General features: G+C 45.3%; 1 protein-coding gene across 1 annotated transcript in view; it reads right to left on the bottom strand.

The window, feature by feature from the left end:
- The window catches only part of LOC140395118 (A disintegrin and metalloproteinase with thrombospondin motifs 6-like), a 168,712-nt gene extending 161,066 nt beyond the window's left edge, over window positions 1-7,646 (bottom strand). The window contains exon 1 of the mRNA XM_072482567.1: window positions 7,497-7,646. The gene's annotated coding sequence lies outside the window, so the exon portion shown is untranslated. The remainder of the gene's footprint in view (window positions 1-7,496) is intronic.
- Window positions 7,647-12,536: the final 4,890 nt, after the last annotated feature.

Below are 12,536 nucleotides of genomic sequence, written 5' to 3'. Positions count from 1 at the left end.
AATCAGAAAGAAAGTCAAGTGCAGAAGTGACAACAACATTTCAAACATTTTAGCAGCGGAGTGGCTGAGGCAATATTGCTGAGGTGTAAGTCAGAGGTCTCTCTGACAAATCGGATGCACATGTTAATGCTTGAGGTTTGAGTAATACCCTGAGATTGAAGTAAGATGAAGTAAGAGATCTTGGTGTACAAGTACGCAGGTACCTAAAGGCAGCAGTTCCAAGTGGACAATGTTGTAAAGAAGGTTCTTGTTCATTGGCAGCGGTACAGAATAAAAACGTAAGGATATGGGGCGGGATTCTCTCAGCCCGGGGCCGGGCCGGAGAATCCCTGTGACCGGTGCGAATCGCGCCGTGCCGCCCCGACGCCGCCATTGGCTCCGGCGTGGTTGGCGTGGTGCCAGTCGGGGGCCCGCCGGTTCTCGGCCCAGGATGGGCCGAGCGGCCGTAGTACAAACGCAGTAAAAACGGCGCTGGCCGTCCACACCTGCTCTCAGCCAGCGGGAACCCGGCGTGGAAGGGTCGGGGGGTGGCCTGGGGGGGGGGGGGGGCGGGGGGGGGGGGGGGGTTCAACCCCGGGCTGGGGCCTCCGATGTGGCCTGGCCCGTGATCGGGGCCCACCAATCGGCGGGCAGGCCTCTCTGGCTGGCGGCCTCCTTTCTTCTGCGCTAGCCCCTGTAGTCCTGTGCCATGTTGCATCGGGGCCGGTGCGTTCAAGGAAGCCACTGCGCAAGCGCGCGTTGGCGCCGGTGCCACTGCGTATGCGTAGATCCCGCGGCGCCCAGTTAGCGCTGGGATCAGCAGTTGGAGCGGCGTGAAGCGCTCCAGTGCCATGCTGGCCTCCTGTAGGGGGCAGAATTGCTGATCCTGAGGCCGTGTCGACGGCATTTCCGACGGCGTCAACACTTAGCCTCAGGATCACAGAATCCCGCCCACGATGTTGGAATTGCATAAAACACTGGTGAGGTCACAACTGGAGTATTGTGTGTAGTTCTGGTCACCACATTACAGGGAGGACATAATTGCTTTGGAGAGAGTGCAGAGCAGGTTTACAAGAATGTTGCCAGGGCTAGAAAAGTGTAGCAACGAAGAGAGATTGGATAGGTTGGGGTTATTTTCCTTGGAACAAAGAAGGCTGAGGGATGACTTAATTGAGGTGTACAAAATTATAAGGGGAAGAGATAGAGTGGACGGTATCAAATTGTTTCCCTTGGTGGACAATTCTATAACCAGGGGACATAGCTCAAGGTAAGTGGCAGAAGGTGTGGAGGGGGCATGAGGAAGAACCTTTTTCCGCAGAGGGTAGTAGGAGTCTGGAAATTGCTGCCCGAGTTGTTGGTGGAGGCAGAGACCCTAAACTCTTTTAAAAAGTACCTGGATCTGCACCTTAAGTGCTGTAAGATACTGCACTATGGACCGGGTGCAGGAAGGTAGGATTAGAATTGGCACCTTGGTGGCCTCGGGCTGGCATGGACGAGGTGGGCCAAATGGTCTCCTTCTGTGCTGTAACTTTTCTATGATTCTATTCTATTGCAAACAGCCCAATTTCACCCAGAAAGGATGGTTGCAGGATGGCATAAACGTTTTGGTGGAGGGCAATGACAATGGCTTTAGCCTTCAGTGCTGTGGCTATTCCAGGGTTTGATATCAGACAAACAGTTTGGCAGTGCACACACAACTGAGGGAAGCATGATACATGTCAAAAAGATTATTACAACTGTAACTGCAGCATACAATATTTGAGCAAAGTGAGTCATTAATTTGTTCAAGAAGCCAGTTTTACAAGCTGCATCTTGGGTGTATTGGTAACAGCTGCATTGAAAAAATGAGGCAAAACTTTGTTGGAAGTTTGCTCCTGATAAAGCAAATAATTTAACACTAACATTAAGGAATTATCCAATAATTTGAATTAAATATTAATAACAGCACAGATGGAATTTAGTGCAAAAACATGGAATCGTCATGCTTAAATCAAGTTTGTTTCAGTTGTAAGCAGAATGTATGCAGGCTATTATGGTAAAAATAATGCAGTACAGGAAAATATTCCTTAGGTTAAACTATCGTTTTAATTAACCTGCCTGAGAACCTGAGATTGCTGAGGCACTGATATGCATACAATTTGAGACAGCTGATTGTTGACCTATAGGCCCTGTAATGGTATAAAAGCTCACATGCAGAGTGGAAAATGTGGAACAATAATGGAGTAGATGTGTTCGGGAGGGAGAGGCTCACCACTTGGTGTTAGAAGAGCGAGGAGAAGAGCCCCAGAATTATGAGGCGCGTAGATAGGGTGAATAGGAAGGAATGTTTCCCCTTAAAAGAGGCAGGGAGCATCGACTTAAGGTAAGCGCAGGAGGTTTAGAGGGGATGTGAGGACATTTTGTTTCAACTAGAGAGTGGTTGGAATCTGGAACACACTGCCAGAAAGGGTGGCGGAGATGGGAACCCTCACAACATTTAAGAAGTCTTTAGATGAGCACTTGAAATGCCATAGCATACAGGACCAAGGACCAAGTGCTTGAAAATGGGATTGGCGTAGAAAACTACTTGATGGCCGGCGTGGACACGTTGGGCCAAACGGACACTTTTCGTGTTGTAAAAACTCTATGGGTGTGAACCTCCGGTTCCAAGACTAAATGCTCTTGCCAGCAGGAGAACTGGAGTGATTCCCACTGGCACCAGGAATGTCGCTGAGGTGGGATTCCTTCACCTTTAGCATGCTAAAATATGCAGAGCGACTAGCACGCTGGCCAGCCTGCATTAACCAATCTTGGGGCATGATTTTTAAAAATAAATTTAGAGTACCCAATTCATTTTTTTCCAATTAAGGGGCAATTTAGCGTGGCCAATTCACCTACTCTGCACATCTTTGGGTTGTGGGGGTGAAACCCACGCAAACATGGGGAGAATGTGCAAACTCCACACGGACAGTGACCCAGAGCCGGGATCGAACCTAGGACCTCGGCGCCGTGAGGCAGCAATGCTAACCACTGCGCCACTTTGCTGCCCTTGGGGCACCATTTTGAACAGGTGCCCCAATCCCTGTGTCCAGATACAGACCCCCCTAACCCCTACAATGGAAATGGTGACCCCCGCTGACAAGGGGAGCACCCCCAACCCCTTAGGAAACAGGGGCATCTTCCCCCCCACCACGGACATAGTAGGTCACCCCCACCCCTACCCCCACACCACGCAAGCATGAGGGTGACCCAATATCCTCCACCCCGCCACCATCCTCCCCAGCCACACCCTCAATGCACCCCCTCCCCCTCAGGATCCCCTTTCAGGCCCCACCCCTTGGCATTGCCAATGCTGTACTACCTCTGGCACCCTAGGCATTGACACCTTGGCAATGACAGCCTGGGTTGGTGCTTTGGACCCCAGGAGGTCAGTCCATTGCCCATGTGCCCTCTGCCACTGCCAGACTGCAGAGGGAGGGTCCCCCAAGGGTCCTGAATGTTGGGTGGCCAGGGACTGGAGATAAGGCTTTGTGCTCAGGACTCTCCACCAGGATAGGTGCCCTGTGTCTGGACTGCCCCTTCTAGCCTGGGCAACCTGAAGCTCATTCTTGGCATGGTGATTTCAGGCAACCCTCTGTTCAAAATCATCATCCTTATCTGTGAACTTTGAAGTGGCCTTCTAACTTTGAACTGCTCTGCCTCACAGCTAATGAGCAGATCAGTCAGTTCATTAAAGAGAGAAGCCAGGATGCCTCAAGTATTTCCCTTTCTTCACATCTGCTCATTCAGCCCCATGCTTTTAATACTGCAACTTTTTAAGTCTCAGAGTATTCCTGGAAAGCTCACAACACTTGAACAGCTTTGAAATCTCATGAGATCTTTCAAAATTATTTTCATTCATTCAATTTCACAGTCCAGTGCATTTAACTGACAGCTTAATGATTGATACTCAACAGGCAGGAGGGGTGTTCATTTATCTTTCCCTTCACGCTTGAATACATCTGAATAACCCTCATTGATCCTAACCACAATGTTTAGAAACATTCTTGTTCTTATTGACAACTGCTGGCAACTTCAGAAATGCAAATGCTTCCAATTCCTTTTTTCTAACTGCCTCTCCTTTCTTGCAAAATTTCCACCTAATGAGTCTTGAAGCACTGGTTATTAGGTAGTTGTAGAGGTAGTTAATGTGGTGCTCAATGGTACAGACCAAGTATCATGTGTGACTTTTCACAGAGGCTGCGAAAGCATCAGGACTGTACTGTGGGTGTCATTTGCCTTCCTCCACACTACATATGTTGCTGGTGGGGGTAATGTAGAAGAGCTAAACACCCAGATACAGTTTGCCAGCCCCTATGAGCAATGCCAAGAATAATTTATCTGCATTGTAATCTCCCATTAACCAAATGGAAATATCTCTGGTGAATTTTCAGTGGAGTAGATCGTAGGCACAGTGACATTGTCTCTTATAAATGCTTTAACAGTCGTGGCACTGTGGATAATAAACACAAACAGTCTGGTCATTTTCAACTGGTTGGAGAATACTTACAGGCATCTATAAGGTGAATTGCTGAAAGCTAATAAATGCACATTATTCTACGATCACACAGGCCAGCAGAGATCATACATCATAGGCCATAAGAGCAGCTAAGTGAAATTCATGTAACAGTTCGGTTCCAACATGTGGCTCTGTTCTAGTATTAAGCCTACAAGATCTATATATAGCAAAACAGACCACTGATATGTACATTCAGGTGAGTTTGATATACAGCGTTTTCTATGTCTCCAATCACCTCTTAGTATCCCTACTGCAACTGGAGTGGACATTGTATACAGCACACCCACAAGAACAAACATAATCACAGCACACAAAGACAAACACGCAAGAAAAGCACATTAAATATATCTACCCCTATTGTTGCTCAAGTGAATAAAACTAATTCAACTGTGATTCTTTCATTGTTCAGAACAAAATAATTCCTTGTCTATTAAGCAAAGACAACACTGGCATTATGCTACAATTGGTGCCTAGAACAGCCAATTGTGACATTAAAGTTGAGGGAAGAGGTTACCTTCACTGGCACATTACAGGTTGCTGACTGCACCCGCAGCTCTTTGTTGACGAAGCAACACATTTCAGTCACAGCCTCTCTCGGAAGGCAGAGCCTTAGCCCTATGTCCTGCTACCTTGCACTGTTCTGGTTATATTCTACTGAGGGCAATGCTTGCTGTAAGTCTGGTATCCTCAGCTCTCCCAGGTCACCGCCCCCTTTCACTCCAGTGTGATATAATTGGAAAGGTCACTGCACTCATGGTTTCTGACAATAAAATAAAACTCCTGTGTGCTGGTCACTTATGTTGCTATTGCTACAAATTCTATTCTCTCGCTGAACTCATTAATTACAGTTCTGATGTGGAGCTTTTTTAAATTTGGCTGCAGTTTCCAGAATGCTGCTTACGTTCCTAATTCTTGGTCTTAAGGACAAAATCTGCTTTGCCTCTCACTTATTTTTTGTTAATATTAATTAGCACATTTTTGGAGGAGTAGGAAGTCCCAGAGCAGCACCAAACATGTAGAAATAGTACATTAGAGCTTTCCTCTCTCTCTCCTCCCACCCCCCCCCCCCCCCCACCCCCCTAGCAACATTACATGCCATTTTACTCACATCTTCTTTTGATAAAATTGATAAATTATACCTTAAACCAAAGCTAATTACTTCTGGGGAAAGCTAATTATCCTGCATTTACATGGGTTGGGGAATTTTGTGCAGACGTAAAATCTTTTTTCTTCTAAGAAATCTGGCAGATGGATATAATTCATAGAAACCAAATACTTCACAATGAAATCTAAACAGTGTGCCATGTATAACATTCTAAAACACACTTCCTAGTAGACAATTTAAAAACTGCATCTGGAGGAATAAGAATTAATCTTGTTTGTTAAGTTAACAATTTAAAAGGTAAGCCTTTGCAGTGGTGATGATCTGAACACAGATTTAAAGAAGTCACTTAATGCGACCCAAGCTAATTGAATATCCCTTTTCCAAGTGGAATTGCGGATCCACTGTAATGCATTTAGACTTGGCTGCATTTGAAGACTGACACCTTGAGTAACCTTTTGTTATGAACATTTTGCCACAAAGTCAGAAGCATCGACCCCCACTAGACATCTCCTTTCCAGAACTGCTGGTAACTGTTACAGGCCGTCAAAGATGAACTTGCCTTTTTCTTCTGCATCTCATCTCCATAAAAACAGGCATTTATAAAAAAAAAGCCTAGTCAAGCATATTTCTGAATTATATTCAGAAATCATGCTTATATAGCTCAAAAGAAAAAAAGCAGACGCTGAAAGGACCTGAAGAAAAATGATCATAATGGTAAATAACTTGAAACAACACATTTACAGACAAAACTGTGTTAAGTCCCAGCTGGTGGCTGGCAGCCAGCTGTATCTGAAGGTAATGGGGAGCAGATGGAGAAATAATTTGTCTGAGAAGGCAAGTTCCAAGAGGCCTCCTAGAGAATGAAGTGGAAATTGGGCATTTTCTTTTAGTATTTTTATAAAGATGTGCAGCGATTTTCAAATATAATAAGATGCTTTAGCATTCACCCTGGGATACATATTTCCCCATTATGCCTCAAAACTCGACTAAAGGGCATTTATTTGTGGAACCTGTACTTTAAAATGCTTTATCTTTGCATTTTTACAATTATTCAAATTATATATACATTTGTAAGCATTGGACAAAGTATTAAATAATTGAAACACTGCTGCTTTATGCAGGTCTAAATATAATCCCAGTAAAATGGTGTGCTGATTAAATTTCGGATTGGGATTTGTAAATCTCCCACTATTTTCAGAATCCATCACACCCCAGGACAGTAGTCAAAAGCCTAAACTGTACCACCAGCACCTGAGGAATATTTCGGTAGATGCCTCATGTTACAATATAACATATATAAAATAAAAATACTCCTCGACCTATTCCCAGACAGGAGTATGAAACGTTTGGCACAAGTCAAACGTGATCCAGACTACCTGGCTTTCTGCCACGAGAGGTTCTTGCCGGTTTCCCTGAACGCATTTGCAGAATTACAAACAAAAAGTGAATACTGGTCTATTTAGTTTTTTTCTCTCTCTCTCTCGCTCTTTTTCAACAGCTAACGAGCTCCGGTTGACTTTTGAGAATTCATGAAAAGGACTATTGTACAATGCTCGGCCATAAACTTAATAGGTACCATCAGTAGGGACAGGCAGATTCAAGTCTCCAGCACTAAAATTCACCTGAACTCCTGTTTGAAAGAAATAATTCCGGCAGCACCTCGCCTTCACATATATAATAATGCACCAAAACTACTGAAATCACAAGGCTGTTTTCTGTTAAAAAAAATTACAATCAGTTAAGTGTCGCTTCACCGACTTTCGCAGGATTAGCAAGTTAACTGCAGTTCTCAGAAAGGTATGAGCTGAGACTCTGCAATATTCTGACATGAATAAATGTTAGGAGATTTTAATTGGACAGCGCGACATTCTCCACCTTTTTGGCGTCTCTTGCTTCTTCTTCCAGTCCAAGTATTGTTTGAAGTTTCTGCACAGGTTTTTTTGTCCAGTTTCAGAAGTGTTGAACTGATCTCACTGCTCGCTGTCACATTGAAAGACTTTGTGAGGAGACTTCTATGGAACACGCCAGTTGGAGCAATGAAGGGGTCCGCCTAGTGTGGGAATGGTTCCCTCACATTCTTATCCTGACAACTTTAAATAAACCACATTTAACGTCATGACGTCACGAGAGCAACACTAAAATCCTTCATGGGTCGATTTTTCATTTGCTCCCCCCTCCCTGTGTTTGACTGATCCATTTGGCAATATTTTACTAATAACTTCAACAGTATCGGCTTCACTGAGAGTGGGGGGGATACCTGACAAAGAGCAGTTATTTAGTGGACCTCAGGATGTCCCCTTCACCTGAGGGGGGAAATGGGGCAGAACAAGGTACTGATTGGCAATCTGTACTTTCCAATCTAGTCAGGCTAGCAGGAGTATTAAAATGTTTATGCTTTTCATAATCTGTAAACATTTTTAGCAAAATCCTTCTACCTATATTTAATATACTCATAGAATAATAGAATTTACAGTGCAGAAGGAGGCCATCGAGCCTGCACCCGCCTTTAGAAAGAGCACCTTACTTAAACCCACACCTCCACCCTAGCCCCGTAACCCAGTAACCTCACCTAACCTTTTTGGACACTAAGGGCAATTTATAATGGTCAATCCACCTAACCTGCACATCTTTGGACTGTGGGAGGAAACCGGAGCACCCGGAGGAAACCCACGCACACACGGGGAGGATGTGCAGACTCCACACAGACAGTGACCCAAGCCGGGAATCGAACCTGTGACCCTGGAGCTGTGAAGCAATTGTGCTAACCACTATGCTACCATGCTGCCCGTTTAATACATGCTTCATTAAAATTGTATAATGAATACCTATAGAAATAGCAATGCTAAAATCCCCTCCAGTGCAATCACATCCTTCCTATAATGGGACAATCAAAATTGTACACAGTACTCCAGCTGTGGCCTCGCCAAAGTTCTATATAACTCCAACATAGTTTCCCTGCTTTGGTAATCTATGCCTCAATTGATAAAGGCAAGTGTCCCATATGCCTTTTCACCACCTTATTAACCTGCCCTTCTGCCTTCAGAAATCTATGGACAAACACGCCAAGGTCCTTTGTTCCTCAGAACTTCCCAGTGTCAGGCCATTCATTGAATACATCCTTGTCACATTACTCCTTCCAAAGTATATCACCTCACACTTTTCAGGGTTAAATTCCATCTGCCACTGTTCAGCTCATTTGACCATCCCATCTATATCTTCCTGTAACATAGATATATAGAAGATAGGAGCAGGAGGAGGCCTTTTGGCCCTTTGAGCCCGTTCTGCCATTTATCATGATCATGGTTGAACATCCAACTCAATAGCCTAATCCTGCTTTCTCCCCATAGCTTTTGATCCCATTCACCCCAAGTGCCATATCTAGCCACCTCTTGAATATATTCAATGTTTTCGCATCAACTACTTCCTGTGGTAATGAATTCCACAGGCTCACCACTCTTTGGGTGAAGAAATGTCTCCTCATCTCTGTCCGAAATAGTTTACCCTGAATCCTCAGACTGTGACCCCCAGTTCTGGACACACCCACCATTGGAAACATCTTCCCTGCATCTACCCTGTCTAGTCCTGTTAGAATTTTATAAGTTTCTATGAGATCCCACCAGGACACTCATCCTTACTGTTAACAACCTGGCCAAGCTCTGTGTCATCCGCAAATGTACTGATCCTACCTCCCACACAGTCATGTATGTTGTTTATTTAAATGCCAAACAATAGAGAACCCAGCACAGATCCCTGTGGTATGCCACTGGACACTGGCTTTCAGTCGCTAAAGCAGCCATCTGTCATCACTCTCTGTCTCCTACAACTGAGCCAATTTTGAATCCACTTTATCAAATTTCCCTGCATCCCATGTGTATTTGCCTTCTTTATATGTCTCCAAGTGGGACCTTGTCAAAAGCTTAGCTGAAATCTGTGTAAACTACATCAACTGCACTACCCTCATCTACACATCTGGTCACATGTTCAAAAACTTCAATCAAGTTTGTTAGGCATGACTTCCCTCTGAAGTTCCTAATGAAACCTTGCATCTCCAAGGCAAGATAGATTCCCTCCTTTCGAATTTTCTCCAATAGTTTCCCTACCACTGACGTGAGACTTACTGATCTGTAGTTCCAGGCTTATCTCTACAACTCTTCTTAAATAGTGGGACCACATTAGCTGTTCTCCAGTCTTCTGACACCTCCCCCATGGCCAGAGAGGAATTCAAAATTGATTCCTGCAGATGGGGAGGGGAGGGGCGGGGGGGGGGGGGGGTGGGTAAGGGCGCTGCCGGTGAGTGGGGGAGGAGGTGGTGGGCTATAGGGTTGTCTGGAGATGGGAAAGGGTGCCCCACGTCTCCATCCCGGCAGGAATCTCCCCAAGCTCCAAACAAATGTGGGTGGATTGCGATGGGAATCGTGCTGGATCATTTATCCTGCCGAAAGTTACACTTAGTTTGGGATTCTCCAGGGCCGCCCACCAGTGTAGGGAATCCCGATGGCCTGCTAAATCGGGCATGAGACCAAAAATGGGTTTCACGCCAGTTGTGAAACCCATTCCGAATCTCAGCAGCCTGCCAATTTTACCCCGATGAGTTACCCGCCCAGACCAAGCAGGAACATGCAAGTAGCTCATTAAAGCTTTTTTTGCACGTAATTTACAGCCAGGACAGCTAATTCACTTGACTCCTGTGCTGCTCCAGCATTGCCAACCCAAAGATCGCTGGCGTGAATTGGTGCAAAGTCATGAGAAACGGTGACCTACCTGGCAGCTTGCAGACTGAGGGTTGGCAATGTGGTGAGTGCCCTCCTTCCAAATGCCTCCTGGGCGTGAGGGGGGCCTTCACATGAGGTGGGGAGTCAGGGGGATTGTGTAGGGCTGGAGGTGCTTATGTCGGGGGTCTTTCCTGTTATGGCGGTTGTTCAGCTGGTCTCTCCAGCCTTTAAACCTTGAAACAATCAGTGAGTATCTAAAAATTAAAGTTCTCTGAAAGTGTTCCTATCTGTACCCCTAAACCCGTTAAACATTCTGTCAATATAGCAAGTTCAAAGATCTGTGAGATGAAGTATTTCCTTTAATATGGTGGAAACATTTGAAATGGGTTTCTCACAGTCATTTCATTTCCCTTTAAAGTATTGATGTCTGTTTGTATACCTAGAAGGCTAAAAGCTTTGAGCTGCATTGTTTGCATTCAATTTCATGCACCATTGCCACGTAAAAACCTTTTGATTGACCGGTCAAGGCAGTTTCAAAGTGGGGGGGGGGGGGGGGGGCGGTGAAGGTTGTTCATTTATATAGCCCTGCAGGAATCCATTAACTCAGGGGAGCAGCTGGTTTTCTAACTGTAGCTTTTAAAGAAGTTGTCTCTTTGTTCCCAATTGCTTCCTTGAAAGAGCAGGTGTGGGGGCAGCACATTGTGGGTGGGATTCTCTCAGCCGTTCATCATGCATTCCCTTGCCTTGTTTGTCCTGTCCAAGTGTATCACCTCAAACTTATCTGGATTGAATTCCATTTGCCAGCGATCATCCCATTTGACCAGCCTGTATGTATCCTCCTGTAACCTAAGTTTATTTTCCTCACTATTTACCACCCACCAATTATCGTATCATTTGCGACCTTACTGATCAACACTCCTACATTCATGTCTAAATCATTTATATAAACCACGAACAACAAGGGCCCCAACACTGATCCCTGCAGACCCCACTGGACACAGGCTTCCAGTCAGAAAAACACCCCTCGACCATCACACTTTGCTTCCTGCCACTCAGTCAATTCTGGATCCAATTTGGTAAATTTCCTTAGATTCATGGGCTCGTATATTTGCTATCAGTGTCACTTATGGAATCTTATTAAAAGCCTTGCTGGAGTCCAAGTAAACAACATCAAATGTATTGCTTTCATCTACCTACACATCTGGTCACCTCTTCGAAAAATTCAACCAAGTTGGTCAGACATGACCTGCCTTGAACAAAACCATGCTGACGGTTCTTGATTAATCCCTGCTTGAATATTAGAAGAATATTAGAAGGATTTTGTAGCTTCATCAGTGCCCAATGAGTGTTGACATAGCTCAATGATTATGAAACTGTGGGCAGAATTTTCCGTTTCTGACAGCGATGGGATTTGTGGTGGGAGGGAGCAGAAAATCTGAAGAGAGGGCAATAATCAGATTTTCCCTGGCAGGAAATCAGGTTGTAATTTTCCCCTCATCATATTCATGGCGGGATTATGGCAGGTTGGGTTTGCCGCTGATCCGTGTCAGGATTGCTATTTGCATGTATTACAATGTCATGAATGCTCATTAAAAACACCACTCACTCGAACTACATTGCCCTTTCCAATCTTGTGTTACGTCAGTGGGAAATTAGACCGGTCTAAATCATGTTCAGAAACAATGGCTGTCAGCCCTCACTTCGCTTGTGGTTTCGAGGTGAGTGCAGCATTCAAAGCCTAGCAGCAGTAGCGCCGCTGCCCTGGTAGGGGTGTAGGATTGGTTTGCTCATTCGCTTCCTCTGGTCTCTGGAGGGGATCTTCTGTATTGTGACTGAGAGGTGGAGGAGGGAGGAGGAAGGACACACGGGGGGAGGGGTTGCAATGGTCTGTGTTGGGGTTGGAGATGTGGAAGACAATGGCAGGCAGAGGGGAGATCAAGGTGCTGAGCACCTTCGGTCTGTGTGCATTCAGGTCCCTGACCTTCCCGTTGCTTGCCATTTTAACACAAGACCCTGCTCCCATGCCCTCATGTCTGTCCTTGGCCTGCAGCAATGTTCCAGTGAAGCTCAACGCAAACTGGAGGAACAACATCTCATCTTCTGGTTAGGCACGCTACAGCCTTCCGGTCTTAACATCGAAATCAACAACTTCAGATGATTAGCTCTAACCCACCTCGACCCATTTGTTTTCATCCTATTTGAT

Source organism: Scyliorhinus torazame, chromosome 18 (assembly GCF_047496885.1).
Source record: "Scyliorhinus torazame isolate Kashiwa2021f chromosome 18, sScyTor2.1, whole genome shotgun sequence".
Classification (NCBI taxonomy): domain Eukaryota; kingdom Metazoa; phylum Chordata; class Chondrichthyes; order Carcharhiniformes; family Scyliorhinidae; genus Scyliorhinus; species Scyliorhinus torazame.
This window is presented reverse-complemented; position numbering and strand designations above follow the sequence as displayed.